We start from the raw sequence: 15,631 nt of genomic DNA, 5'->3' as shown, positions 1-15,631 counted from the left end.
GTGTTTTTATGTGTGTTTTAAAAGCCATGATAAATCCTAAATGCATGTGTGATAACCAAATGTTTCTGGATTTAGCAAGCAAGTGATAGTTTTGTTAAAATGTTGATATTAGTTTGTTTAATGAAGTTTATATTTTTAAAGTTGATTTTGCCTGCATTTTCCAGTTAATATGCATGCTGATACAACATTAATTTAGTGGACTAGAGAAATTTAGTCTTTATTTTGTAATGAAATAGGTCAGACTGATGAACAATATGGGTTTACTGAGCTCTTACATCCTGATTTTCAGTTTTAAAGTAGCTTTGTGTTTTTATGTCTGTTCATTTGTCCTATAAGGGATGTGTATGTATGTTTGCTGTTTCTTATCTCCTATTAGTAAATATTAAACACTTGTTATGTGGTTTATAGGTTGGAATTTATAGAATTTATTTTTGGCATTAACATTTCAAAATGTGAGTTGTAAATCCAATTTGTCTACAACCCGGAGAGCTTAATTTTTCATGACTAAGGATGTGTGGTACTCTGTAAAAGTAATCGCAGTAGAAATTCTCTGAAATTAGTCTACCTTAATTTAAGACTGTAGTAAATTTTAACTTAACGTTTAAATAAACTAGAAATGGTATTTGCTAGGGATCATATGAAACTGTAGTAAATGTTTGGTTACTTTTTAATAGTTGGCCATTATTCTAAATATTAACCATTATTCCAAAATTACTCATTCCATTTCAGTTGATGTTATTCTCAACTATTAGTTGATTGAGAAGTTATAAATACATTATTTTGCTTCACCAAAATGTATATTTTAGCATTTTTGCATAAGGAATTCAAATGATTGTTTGTATATTTAGGAAAAACAAATAAGTAGCAGGTTTTCCTTTTTATTTGCAGAAACATTGATATCAGTAGGTGGAACAGAAATGTGAAAAAGCACATGTTCTCAGTTTTCCTTCTTGCTGGGTCTGGGAAAACATACTTTAATGAAAAAAATTTATGTAATTTTTCCTGACTTTATAGTAAATGCAAAATACTTTCAGGGAGAAGGCAGAAAAAAAAAAGACATTTGAGTTTATCTAAATATTTCTTTTTGCACTGTGAAGTAGACAGAAAGTTGGGGACATGTATATAAGCATAAATGAAATAAAATTCTCATAAGATCTGAGAAAACACAAATAAAATGGTGCGTTGGGAAATCTGTGCTGAAAAATAAAATTTATTGATCCTTTAGAATTTTATTTTATAAATTGCGGGCCTTTTCTTAGCTTATCCCATACCTACCAAAGTGATCTTTCTGAGACCTGTGGTGGTAGAAACAGCAGGAATCTGGGGGACTCCAGTTACTGAGATTTTGCATTCTTTTCAGGTTCCTGAAATGTCTTATTTTGTCATTGTTTGATTAAATTTGGACAATGCCTGATTCATTTCCTGAACAGTATTTATGAGTCCATGCCATTTGTGTGACTAATGCAAACAGTGGGGTTAATTTTTTCAAATAGAGGGATGGTTGGTTAGCAATGGGAATGGGGGTAGACAGGGTAATCTGGCCAAAAGCTCAATATGTATCATCATAACTTATTACAGAAGTCTTGATGAGAAAATGTTGATAATGCACAGAAATAATAATAGGAAGTTTATGTCTAATATGAACTTGCTTTCTTTAAGTTAAAGTTTCTAGTTCAGACTGTGCTATAGTGTATGTTTCAGTTCAGGAGTTAAACAGTGGGGATTTCAGGGTTGACTCCACTACTTAGCAGATATAAGATCTTGAGCAATTTCTTATCCTAAGCTAGCCTATAAAATAAGGGTATTGATAGTACCTGAATCATCAGGTAGTTGTGAAACTCACATAGCAAACAGCTGGCACATTTATCAGTTGTTTTTATTATTCCCTTTCTAATGTGATTCTTCTTTAATGTTCCTCTTTTTGTTTTCATTACTGGGGTTACTTAGGTATTTTTTTTCCTTCTGGTTTCTTTAATAAATACCTTTACTTTAGCACACATAAAATAGAATCATTCAGGGAACACCAATTACCCATCATCCAGCTTTAACAATCTTCACCTTTCTGCCATTTCTTCTTTTCTGTTTTCCTCCATGCTTGCTCTCTTCCCCCAGGCTATTTTAAAGCACATCCCAGACATCATGTTATTTCATTTGTAAATAAGGAAGTTTTTTTCCTTTTTGGCATAGCACGCATTTGGCACTGACAATTGAACTACATCTTTTATCATGTATGTTATTGTAATGGCAAGTATCTTTTTGAATCTTTGATATCATTATGAAAGAAAAGGCGTTCAGGTGGTAGTTGTGAAGAAATAAAGGTGGGGAGTCAGCTTTTGAGTAAATTTTGGTATATTAAATGCTAATGAAAAGAAATTTGAAATCCCATTTTTAACCATGATCATGGTGCGAAGGTATTTTCATGATTTGACCTCGCTGTTGGGGAAGTTAATAGTATTTCTCTTACTGAGGGAGCCTTTTGTTTTCATTCAGTACATTAACCAAACACTTCCAGCTGTGCAGTGATCTTGCCTAGAGGCAAAAAGGGCAACTTCCTTCTCTGATGCCATAAATACTCCTTCTCACTCAATATTTTGCATAGTTTGCAACAGTCAGGATGTCATCCATAAACCAATATTTCAAAATCCATCCATAAACCCACTTTTCAAAATCAATTCTGGGGCCAGCTAATCAATGTTATTTTAAGCAATGACTAAGTTTTCATCGATTAAGTGTGTAGTTTGCTTCTTCTAGTGTTGCTAAACTTTTCTATTTGCTTTTCATTGCAAGGGAGAGATATGAACTTAAGTTGTCTTGAATAATGATTGCATCTTTATGTATTTGTATGTGGGGACTGGGGGTTGATTTGGGGCAGTGGCAATATTGTAAGGCAATACAAGGAAGACTTGCTCTATTTTTATCTTGATCTTGCTATTTGGATGTTCCTACTGGCTGACCTGCTTTTCAGCATGTTATACCTTTTTGGTTCCTTATTGCTTCTGTTTTCTTGTAGCTTCTGCCTCCCCTAACTACATGTGGCCACACCCCTCAAGCTACTGACTCGAAGTATTTTGGTCCCCTTCTGCTTGAATTCTTAGTACAGCATTTCTTATTCACTCAGCATTTTCAGACTTGTATTCTTTTCAGAGAGAAACTGATAGATTCAGTTTGTATTTTGGGGCTAGACAAAGTCATCAGGCTCTGATCAGTTCATAGAGTGGCTATCAAATGGGCGGAGCCTTACATAAGGGAGATTCATAGAGTTTGGTAGGTGTGATAGACATTGTTATAGAGACTTGCAGTGTGTTCATCAAGCTCTTTTATATTATTTTTTTAAAGATTTATTTATTTATGCATACAAGAGCTGGGGTACAGGCCAGAGGTGCGGGGAGTGAGAAGATTCACCAGAGACAGAGTGGGGAACAGAACAGAAAGACTGAAATGCACTGCTGAGGGGAGCAGTGGGTGAAGCAGGAGAGGTCTGCTGCACCGTGTGGGTGGCTCCCTGGCCGGCCGGGGATCGAACTCATGCTACAGAGGCTGCGGATTGCTTCATAGTGCGGTGCTTAACCCCTTGTGCCCCCAGGGAGGTCCCATGTTGTTGAATGTTGCAGTTCATCTCTTAGTAGTATTCTGCAGTGTGGGGATACAACAATTTCTTTATTCATTCTTTCCCAGTTGTTGATGGACATTTGGATTGTTTCCAATCTGAGTGATAAAAATAACATGGCAATGAAAATTTTCATCTTTTGTGCCGTTATATGTATATATTCCTATTGGCTATATATTCAGGAATAAAATTGTTTGTTATTGGAACATATATACATATATCCAGCTTCAATAATCACTGCTCAACAGTTTTCCAAAGTAGTTAATATTAATTAATATTGCTACCAGCATAGTATAAGAATTCCTGTTGTTTTCTCTCCTTGACAATGCTTGGTATTATCAGTCTTTTTAGTCTTAAGAATTCAGTGGGTATATAGTGGTATGTCATTTTTTTAAAAGACATTCATTTATGCATACAAGAACTGGGGTAAAGACCAGAGGTGTGGGGGGTGAGACGACCCACCAGAGACAGAGTGGGGAACAGAACAGGCAGATTGACTGAAGTACACTGCCGAGGGGAGCAGCAGGTAAGACAGGAGAGGTCTGCTGCATCATGTGGGCTGCTCCCTGCCTGGCCAGGTATCGAACTCGTGCTGCAGTGGCTGCAGATAGCTTCATAGGTTGCGTCTTAACCCCTGTGCCACCAGGCAGGCCACAGTGGTATCTCATTTTGATTTTCATTTTTCTGATAAAGAATGACGTTGAGTAGCTTTTCAGGTAATTATTGATCATTTGATTATACTCTGATTTGAAATGCTTAGTGAAGCTTTTGACCATTTTTAATGAGTAATTATGTCTTATCTGTAGAAATATTTTTATATTAATTTGAATTATATGCATTGCCATTTTCATATGTCAAAATGATTGAATATCAGAATTTCATATTGCTTATCTTAATGTATGAAGAAACAAGTCCTTGGTCAGTTACATGTTTTATAAATATTTTCTCTAACTCTGGCTTGCCTTTCTGTTTTCTTAAAGATGTGTTTGGGGCCTCCCCGGTGGCGCAGCGGTTGAGCACTGGCTTGGGAAGCTGCCCGCAGCCTCTGTGGTGCCGGTTCGATCCCCGGCTGCTCCCCAGCCACCGGAGGAGGGTCCCACATGGCGTGCAGATCACTCCTGCTGCCCGCTGCTCCCCTCAGCAGTGTACTTCGGTCCTTCTGCCTGCTCTGCTCCCTGCTCTGGCTTTGGTGAATTCTCTCACCCTCCTGCAATTCTGACTGTTTCCAGTGCTTGTGTAAATAAATAAATAAATCTTAAAGAAAAAAAAAAGCATGTACATTAAAAAAAAAAAAAGATGTGTTTGATGAATAGACGCTTAAAATTTTAATGTGGTATAAGCTATCTATCTTTATGGCGTTTGTCTGCCCTTGAAATTAATGTGTAGGGATGAGGAGATAGGATCTGTGGTTCTGCTGCTATGTGGTCAAAACAGTCAGGTGCATCAGAAAAGATGTAGTAGTTAAATAAGTACACTGGCATCAGCTAAGTGTGCTGATATTCCAAAATTGCCATTCCTTCTTTTTTTTTTTTTTTTTTTTTTTTAATTTTATAGAGGCATGTTTATTTATTTCTTTATTTTATTTGTTTGTTTGTTTTGTTTATACATGCACTGGGTACAGTCAGAAGTGCGGGAGGGTGAGAGAATTCACCAGAGCCAGAGCGGGGAGCAGAGCAGGCAGAGGGATCGAAGTACACTGCTGAGGGGAGCAGCGGGCGGCAGGAGAGGTCTGCGCGCCATGTGGGACCCTCCTCCGGAGCCGGGGAGCAGCCGGGGATCGAACCGGCATCGCAGAGGCTGCGGGCAGCTTCGCAACCCAGCGCTCAACCGCTGCGCCACCGGGGAGGCCCCAAAATTGCCATTCCTTCTCATTTGAGATAGTCTATCAGGTTAGAATGGTTATGTTTCAATCCTAGAAACCTCTCAATTGAAGGCACAGGAACTTCCTCTGCACACTTGACCATCATGTTTGGTATGTTCCACTGAGAAATTCATACATCTTTCCCCCCCTTTTCTTTGACCTCTTATATTAGTATTCTCCCCTTCATCCCCAGTTTTATTGAGAAATAATTGACATATATCATGGTATAAATTTAAGGCATAGGGCATGATGATTTGATTTACATGTATTGTGAAATGGTCATCACAGTATCTTTAGTTGATTTCATTTTCTCATACAGATGCAATAAAAGCAGAAGAAAGAAGAATAGAAAAAAGTGGAAAACTTTCTACTTGTGATGAGAACTCTTAGATTTATTCTTTTTTAAAAAGATTTATTTATTTATTTATACATACAGGAATTGAGGTGTAGGCCAGAGGTGTCGGGTGGGGATGACAGGATTCACCAGAGACAGAGTGGGGAGCAGAACAGGTAGAGCTACTGAAATACACTGCTGAGGGGAGCTGTGGGCGAGACAGAAGCGATCTGCTGCACCATGTGGGTTAGTTCCCTGGCTGGGTTCGAACTCATGCTGGCGACATCTTGATAGTTCTGAGACTTTAACCCCTGTGCCACCAGAGAGGCTCCCCTTTTTTGCCCTCTCATTTCTTCTTTGGAAAAATGTCAGGCCCTTTGCTGATTTAAAAATTGGGTTATTTGGGGCCTCCTCTGGTGGCACAGCGGTTGAGCGCTGGGCTGCAATGCTACCAGCAGCCTCTGCAGCACCGGTTCAATCCCCAGATGCCGGCAAGTGTCCCACATGGCGCGCAGACCTCTCCTGCCATGCCCGCTGCTCCCCTCAGCAGTGTACTTCGTCGGTCTGTCTGTTCTGCTCCCCGCTCTGGCTCTGGTGAATTCTCTCACCCTCCCGCACTTCTGACTGTACCCAGTGCTTGTATAAATAAATAAATCTTAAAAAAAGAGAAACCAATATTATTTAAAAAAATAAAATAAAAATTGGGTTATTTGAATTTTTGCTATGAGTTGTATGAGTTTTTTTAAAATATATTTTAGTTGTTAACCACTTATCAGATATACGGCTTGAAAATATTTTTTCCTATTCTATAGATTGTTTTTTCACTTTTTTGATTATGTTTTTTTTAATTGTGCAGAAACTTAGTTCAATGTAGTTTTACTTGTTTATTTCTGATTCTTTTGTTTGTGCTTTAGTTGTCATATGTAAAAAAAATCATTAACAAGACCCATGTTAAGGAGCTTTTTTCCTGTGACTTATTGTAGGAGTTTCATGGTTTCAGGTTGTACAGTCAAGTCTTTAATCCAGTTCAAGTTAAGTTTTTGTAAGTGCTAAGATGTGGGTCCTGTTTCATTCTTTTATCTGTGAATATTCAATTATACCAGCACCATTTATTTTTTATTTTTTATTTTTTTAAGATTTATTTATTTGTTCATTCAAGAACTGGTGTACAGGCCAGATTCGCGGGAGGGTGAGAGGATTCACCAGAGACAGAACAGGGAACAGAACAGGCAGACTAATGAAATACACTGCTGAGGGGAGCAGCGGGCGAGACAGGAGAGTTCTGCCACGCCATATGGGACCCTCGCTGGCCGGCCGGGATTGATCTGGCACTGCAGAGGCTGCAGGCAGCCTCACAGTGTGGCTCTCAACCGCCTGCACTGCCAGTGGAGGCCCCCAGCACCATTTATTAAAGAGATTGCCATGTCTCCATTGGATAATCTTTGTTCCCTTGTCAAATATCAGTAGAACTATTTGATTTTTTGCTGTGTTATTTGTGTTTTCTTATAATTTCTAACATTTTATGACATATTAAATTTCCAATTCATTCTCAAAAGAGTATTAGTTATTGTGTAACATTTGAAAAATCACAGAAAACTATAAAATAAGAAAGTGAAAATCTCCTGAAATCCTATCCCTCATACGCGGGATGGAGCATTTCCTTCAAGTGGTTTTTCTGTGGATGCACATAATGGACATCTTTAACAGGGACATATTTGGGAATATATTGTATGTAAAGTTTTGGGTCTTGATTTTTTAAATAAACATTATATTGTGAGCACTTTGTCAGTAAATATTCTATGAAAACATTTTTTTTTTTTAATGACTGCACCGTTCTTTCAATCCCACAGATGTAGAATAAGCATTCTCCTACTGTTGTATATTTAGGGTATTTAAATATTATAAATTTTCACTTTGCTATTGCAACTAATATTTACATCAGGATGGCATTTGTGAATAAATTGGCAGGGCAGGTAGAGGCACATGCAAACAAATGAACAAATAAAAAATAGATGATCATCTTTTTAATTAACTATCAGGATGAAAGTAGTTTCTCCAACTTCTCCATTTTAAAGAAAAGCTGTTCTCTCTAGTAAACACCCCACTTGTATTTCAAGGTGATTTTTCAATTGGTTGAAAACACAGCCCAAAACGCAAATTTCTGGACCTAAAGTGCCATCTCATCTGTGAATAAAATACAGAAATAAATATGACCAAATATGGTCCTCTGATTGCTGCAAATGAAACTAGACTATAAATGGTTTTTGGTGAAATTTACTTTCCCTAGGGGTAAAATTTGTTATAATTAGAGCAAGGGGGACAATAATGCTCCATTTGAATACACAAAGTAGAAATGCCTAAAATTACTATATTCCATTGAGTGTAAGCATACTTGCATTATAGTATCTTACACATCCTGAAACTAGGATATTTTCAATCAATATGGGTATTTGACTAAATGGTAACTTTTATAAACATGTTGCATTTTTACAATACTATGATAGAAACAAAGAAAAGTGTTAGCTTCCAGAGTAACATACTTGTTATTTACTTGTATTTTCAAAACTTTGCTGAATGAGTATTTGCAGGAGCACACAGGCATACAGATATCCAAATTGCATCATATACTGTGGGCCTTTGCTCTTTTGATACAAATTAAATATAAACATAGGAATTATTATAACCATTTGAAAAAGCGGGAAAGTTAAAGTAGTCTGAAAATGTACCTGGACAGATGATGATCTTAGCCCTGACTGATCTTTACCTTGTGATTTCTTTTTTTTTTAATAAATTTTTAAAAAAGATTTATTTATTTATGCATACAAGAGCTGGGGTACAGGCCAGAGGTGTGGGGGGTGAGAGAGGATTAATCAGAGACAGAGTGGGGAGCAGAACAGGTGGACCTACTGAAACACACTGCTGAGAGGAGCAGCAGGCGAGTCAGGAGAGGTCTGCTGCACCATGTGGGTAGCTCCCTGGTCAGGGATCAAACTCCTGCTGCAGTGGCTGGGGATAGCTTCATAGGTAGCATCTTAACCCCTTGCGCCACCAGGGAGGCCCTACATTGTGATTTCTATGTCTTGCTGCAGCCCTGTTGGGCCACAAATCTTCAGTCATTAAAATTCGAGATGCTGCTTCTTCATCCAATCACAATATTGTCTACTTTTTGGCTGTGGATTTTCATTTTTCATATTCTTTCCTTGTGGTTAGAGAATGGCAAATCTGACTGGTAATTTTAGCCCGTCCTTAAATTTGATTGTATTACCTTTTGTGATTTAAAAGGATCAAAACAAAACAATTAAACCCTCCTGGGTTAAGATACTCATTCTTTCCTGCTTTTAATGTTGCTAACAGCTGCCTTGTCTCCTTGGACTTTTTTGTTATGCTTTCCATGGAGAGTGTTGAGAACACTGTGTCCCCGGGGCCCCTACCAGCCCTCACAGTCAGGACTCTTCCTGGCCACAGACAGAACTCCTGAAAGAATACCCCTGAACTTCTTGTGTCCTCATTTTATTTTAAAGCTCACCCCATTCTGATTTTCAATGAACATACTTTCTAAGTTTAATGCTTAGACACAACATTTCATTTGAAGATCATTTGAGGGTTCTGGAAAGCAGGTTTGTTTGGAGACTGACACTTTTAGTATGAAAGGAGGATTCAAGGGCTTGTCCTGGCAGCCTTGTTGGCTAGTGAATGGAGTGCTTCCCAATCCACTTGTCACGCCCTCTGTGTGCCCCAGTCCCAGATTCCTGGGGGTTGCTGCTAATGTAAAATATAGGCAAACATTTTTTAGATAAATTTATAATCTCTTTCGCATATTTGTCTGAAAGTTATATAAAGTTTTAGAGCCCTGAATTTATATATGAATGGTGTTACTGTACTTCCAATATTCCAAGCTAGTTACTTATATAGATTCCCTTAAGAAATGAAACCTTTCATTTTAGATTTAATTAAGATTTCATGTTGTTATTAATATTATTTGGCTTTTCAGTGTTTAATGGACACCACAGCATACATTCCTCATTTTCCAGAACAATCTTGATATAAAATATTCCCTCTCATATGATTTCATGTGTTTGGGTTTTTAGGTCATGGGGTCATGATTTGCATTGGGAATTATGGTACCTGTACTTCCTGATAGCTTTGAAAAAATTTACAAAACAATGTTAGATTCTTTTTTAAAATTTCTTTTTTTAAAGATTTCTTTTTATTTACATGTGTGTACAAGAACTGGTGTGTAGGCCAGAGGTGCTGAGGGTGAGAGGATTCACCAGAGACAGAATAGGGAACAGAATAGGCAGATATATTGAAATACACTGCTGAGGGGAGCAACAGGTGAGGCAGGAGAGAAGTCTGCTGTGCCATGTGTTGTTTGTTATTGCTGAGGCTTATGAGTGTGTGTGTGTCTGTGTAATATTCTGAACAGTTCCTTTTCTAACTAAAAGCTACTTTTTAAAAGCAAAGCATCTAGTTTCAGTGGGGAAATTACAATGTATTAAATTATCTTTAGAGAACAATTATGTATAGGATAGAGTGCATTATAAAGGAAAATAGGAATTTGACATTGATTTAATTCACTAGCAGTGGAACATTACAGTGATAGATCAGCATGAGTTATTTGTGTGGTTTATCTGCCCATGAAATTGAATGTATATCTTTTTTTTTTAAGATTTATTTTATTTATACATGTAAGAACTGGGGTATAGCCAGAGGTGTGGGGGATGAGAGGATTCACCAGACACAGAGTGGGGGAACAGAACAGGCAGACTGAAATACACTGCTGAGGAGAGCAACGGGCGAGCTAGGAGAGGTCTGCCACACTATGTGGGTTAGCTCCCTGACTGAAGATCCACCTCGTGCTGCAGTGACTGTGGACAGCTTCATAGGTTATGTCTTAACCCCTTGCACCCTTTGCCACCAGGGAGGCTCTAAATGTATATCTTCACCTCTGGTGGCTCTTAGAGGGCCTGAATGTGCTCACAATCCAGATACAACTTTTTTAGGACCCAGGCATTTTATTTCTTCATTTATTCATTAAATAGGTTTTGAGCATTTGCTACAAAGCTCTGTATTGAGACTTATGAAAGAAATTTATTGTTTTATTTCTGTGGTCCTGAAAGTGGTTGTCTTTGGAAGAGATGAGCTCAGTACTTGAAGGAGTTCAGTGATGATATGTGAGGTTTCATAAAGGTCATGCATGTTCAGGGATGAGAAAGCTCTTTCTGGCTTTGTGGCCAGGGAGGTTTGCAGGAACATCTGAGGTCTTTTGTGCTTGACAGAGGAACCAAGTTTAACTGGTAGGAAGAAGGAAGACTGGAGTTCATTTTGGCTTAAGTAGGGGATCTTTAGGTACAAGATGGAAGTAACATTTGGGCAAGATGGGAAAGGCAGACAGGGCTGATCATAGTTGTTGGAGTGCTTTGGTGGGACACCTGTTGGAGGAAGTGGAGAGGTAGTGGGGGGAGTAGTGAGGGCGGGAGCCGGAGAAATAACCTAGGAATTTTTTTTTTTTTTAAGATTTATTTATTTATTTATACAAGCACTGGGTACAGTCAGAAGCGTGGGAGGGTGAGAGAATTCACCAGAGCCAGAGCAGGGAGCAGAGCAGGCAGAAGGACCGAAGTACACTGCTGAGGGGAGCAGCGGGCGTGGCTGGACAGGTCTGTGCGCCATGTGGGACCCTTGCTGGCTGGTTGGGATCGAACCGGTGCTGTAGAGGCTGCGGGCAGCTTGACAGCCCAGCGCTCAACCTCTGAGCCACCAGGAGAGGCCCCCTTAGGAATTTTGTTCTATGATTTCTAGATGTGCTATGAGACATTTTTATTTATCAGGGTTCCGCAAAATTAACTTGAAGTAGTGAGCCATGTTATGAAGAATATCCACTTATTTGCTTTAGTGTTTGTTACTTGTTAAAATGGGTTCATACTAAAAAAGTGTGGGAGAAAGCTGCATCACCCAAAGTGAAGCGTTTATGATGGGATTTCTCAGAAACTTGACTATGCAAATGGCTATGCTAATCCTCCCTTATTTGAGAGTCTCTTCTAGAACCAGGTGAGCCTGGCACTGGGAGCTGCAGAGAACAAGCACCTGCACCACCTCTTCTGGCCTCTGCCACCCACTACTCCCAAGGCCTGACCCTCAGCAGCTGCCACTCCTCGCTGCTATCCAGGGCCCACTCTAGTTGCCATCAACACTTTCTGGTCTTTCATGGATCATCTGGAGGGAACTCTGTCTGGGAATCTGTTGCTGAGTCTCCTCTTTTCTGGCCACCTGTCAATTTGCAATGACCTGGATTCTTAGGAGAAGGCAGCAGCCTGGATTTTGGGGATCTAGACAGCAGCAGCCCTGCCTACCCTTGGCCAGTTGCTGTCTGGCCTGGGATTGTCTCCAATCAAGGGGAATTTGGGCACAAAGATACCACTGCCCTGGAGAGCCCACCACAGGCAAAGGTGCTATTTCAGTACCTGGAACATCTTTGGTTTGGCCCACTGACCTGCAGAACCTAAAATAATTACTCTTTGGCCCTTCATAGAAAGTTTACTGACCTCTGCTGTAATCCCGCAGTGTCCGTTGTGGTAGCGCCCTGTGTATGTGGCTTTTGAACACTTAGGAGGTGAGTCTAAATTGAGATACACTATTTACACTTACATATGCTGGGATTTGATGATTTGATATAAACACACACACACACTCTCAAAACATAAAATATCTCACTAGTTTTTCATATTTAGTTAGATGTTGAAAGGATATTTTGGATACACCAGGTCAAATAAAATGTATAATTTAAATTAATCATACCTGTTTCTCTTTACTTTTTTCAATATGACCACTAGCAAATTTAAAATTACACATGTAGCTTGCATTTGTGGTGCATGTTATACTTACGCAGTGGAGGTAATGGTATAACATCCATGTTTATTACTCAGAGTTCTTTCTTCAAGGAACTTTTTTTTTATTTGTATATATTTTTTTACATCTTTGTTCATTCTCCTCTCTGGTGTAATCCCCACAAAATTACCACTATGGAGACACCCATGTCTCTTGTACTCTTCCCTCCCCTGTTTTGATCCCTCTCCCTCCTCCACCCAGCTGAATGTCTCCATTTATAGTTTGCATGCTAGTTTTGTCATTTTTTTTCTGATCCCTTGTTTGATTTCCCTATGTTCCTCCTATAAATGAAATTCAAGGAACTTCTTTTTTTATTTAATATATTTTATAGAATTCTTATATCCCATTTTTCATTTTTGTACAATGTATGCATTTTCATTTTGGTTATATTCCCCATACAATTCCATCCCCTCCCCCCCCTTATTTGACCCTGATCCCTCCCCTCCGCCCTTTCCCCCCCCCCCCCCGTCAGTGCATCTCTGGTTCATAGTTGCTTGTTGATTTTCATTTTTTCTTTATTATAATTAGTCTTTTTCCTGGTCCCTTATTTAGGTTTTCTAAATTCCTGCTATGAATGAGACCATCTGGTATTTTTCTTTTTCTTTCTGGCTTATTTCGCTGAGCATGGTCCCTTCCAACTCCATCCATGTTGCTGCAAATGGCATGAGTTTATCTTTTTGATTGCTGAATAATATTCCACTGTGTATATATACCACATCTTCTTCTTCTTTTTTTTTTTAAAGATTTATTTATTTATTTATACAAGCACTGGGTACAGTCAGAAGTGCGGGAGGGTGAGAGAATTCACCAGAGCAGAACAAGCAGACTGACAAAGTACACTGCTGAGGGGAGCAGCGGGCACGGCAAGAGAGGTCTGTGCACCATGTGGGACCCTCACCAGTGGCTGGGGATTGAACTGACACTGCAGAGGCTGTGGGCAGCTGCACCACCGGGGGGGGGCCCTACCACATCTTCTTGATCCAGTCATCTATTTTTGGGCATTTGGGTTGTTTCCATAGCTTAGCTATTTAAATAGTGTGCTATAAACATAGGGGTGCAGGGCCTCCCCAGTGGCGCAGCGGTTGAGCGCTGGGTTGCGAAGCTGCCCGTGGCCTCTGCAGCGCCGGTTCGATCCCCGGCTGCTCCCCGGCCACCGGAGGAGGGTCCCACATGGCGCGCAGACCTCTCCTGCCGCCCGCTGCTCCCCTCAGCAGTGTACTTCGGTCCTTCTGCCTGCTCTGCTCCCCGCTCTGGCTCTGGTGAATTCTCTCACCCTCCCGCGCTTCTGACTGTACCCAGTGCTTGTATAAACGAACAAGCAAACAAACAAACAAATAAATAAATAAAACATGCCTCTATTAAAAAAAAAATAAACATAGGGGTGCAGGTGCCCTTTTGAATTAATGATTCTGTGTCCTTTGGGTAAATACCTAAGAGTGGAGTTGCTGGATCATATGGAAGCTCTATCTTTAGTAGGTTGAGGAATCTTCATACAGCTTAAGAAAACTTTCTTCAAGGAACTTTCCTGGGGACACAAGTTTAGAAAACATGACAAAGCTCTGCACATATTATAGTTTGAGGATTTGTGTTTTGTCGACAGCTAAGCTCTAGTTTAATGGATGTAAACTCTTACCTTAAAATAAAGATATGTATTCACCTTTGTGTTTTTCAAATACAGAAACATTTATTATTTTAATGTTTTATTTTAAATGAGATAGTTCTTCTCGTGTATGTTTTAAGCTTTGTATTTCCTGTGATATAAAAGTCATTACTTACCAAGTCTCCCTAATGTAGCAGCTCCTCTTCTAGGATTCAAAGATGTGTGTATTACTATGTTCATTGTAATATTGCCTTTAATTACTAAAAATTACAAACAACCCCCATGCCAACTATGAAGATTAACTACTTAATGCAAAACAATTGCATAATTATATTGCCAGTATAAATGATGGCATTAGTTATTACAAGAATTTTTTGAAAATCAATGTTTGTATTTTAAAATTCAGGAAGAGAACAACAGACTAACCATTCATAGTGATTCTTTTTGAGTTGGGAATTTGGGTTATTTTAATTTTCTTCATGCTTATTTTGATGGTCTAGTGTTTTTTTTTTAAAGATTCATTTATTTATTTATTTATTTATTTATTTATTTATTTATTTATTTATTTATGCAAGCACTGGGTACAGTCAGAAACAAACATGGGAGGGCAAGAGAATTCACCAGAGTCAGAGTTGGGGCAGCTTCGCAACCCAGTGCTCAACCACTGCACCACTAGGGACGCCCTGATCTAGTTTTTTATAATAGACTTGTATATGTTAAAAACCTAATTCATTAATTATTTAGCTCCTTAGTAATTAATATATGAAATAGTTCTTGTAAACAAGAAAACTTTAAAATTCCAAAATGGTATATGGTATGGGGATTCACAAAAGTAGATTTTATTGTCACATAATGAGGAAGATTAGATACAAAGCAATTCCCTGCATATGTCACATACTGCAAAGAAATTTGTTCTAATAATATGTAGAGAGTCATTAATAGAGAATAAAGGGATCTATGTAAATGATACATTTCTTACAAAAAAAAAACCTTCTGAGAGCTACCTGGACTCTCCACCTCACCACAATTGTAATAGCCAGTGATTTTTCCAGTAAAATAACTTCCTGAAATTTTAAATGCGCCATGGCTAGTTATTTTTAAGTGACCCAACACAGGAAGGATGTGGAGGGGGTGGAGTACTAGGAACTCTCATCAGTTAATGGAAAAATTGTATGAAAATGAACGAAGGCTTTCCAAAGCAGTCTAAACAATTGCTATGCAAAAAGCAAAATGTTATTTATTCTAACAGGTAAATACAGAGTGTATGCTTGACTCTAACAGGTGTTTGGCTATTTTCTGGCATTTCTTTACTTCCATGGTTGAACTGCAATGTTAAGAATC

The 15,631-nt window shown here is 38.8% G+C and overlaps 1 protein-coding gene across 2 annotated transcripts in view; it reads left to right on the top strand.

The window, feature by feature from the left end:
- The window catches only part of RASGRF2 (Ras protein specific guanine nucleotide releasing factor 2), a gene marked incomplete at both ends in the record, with an annotated part of 216,684 nt that overhangs the window by 5,432 nt on the left and 195,621 nt on the right, over window positions 1-15,631 (top strand). The gene's annotated exons all lie outside the window — the stretch shown is intronic.

Source organism: Talpa europaea (genome assembly GCF_964194135.1).
Source record: "Talpa europaea genome assembly, chromosome: 5".
NCBI classification, from domain to species: Eukaryota; Metazoa; Chordata; class Mammalia; order Eulipotyphla; family Talpidae; genus Talpa; species Talpa europaea.
This window is presented reverse-complemented; position numbering and strand designations above follow the sequence as displayed.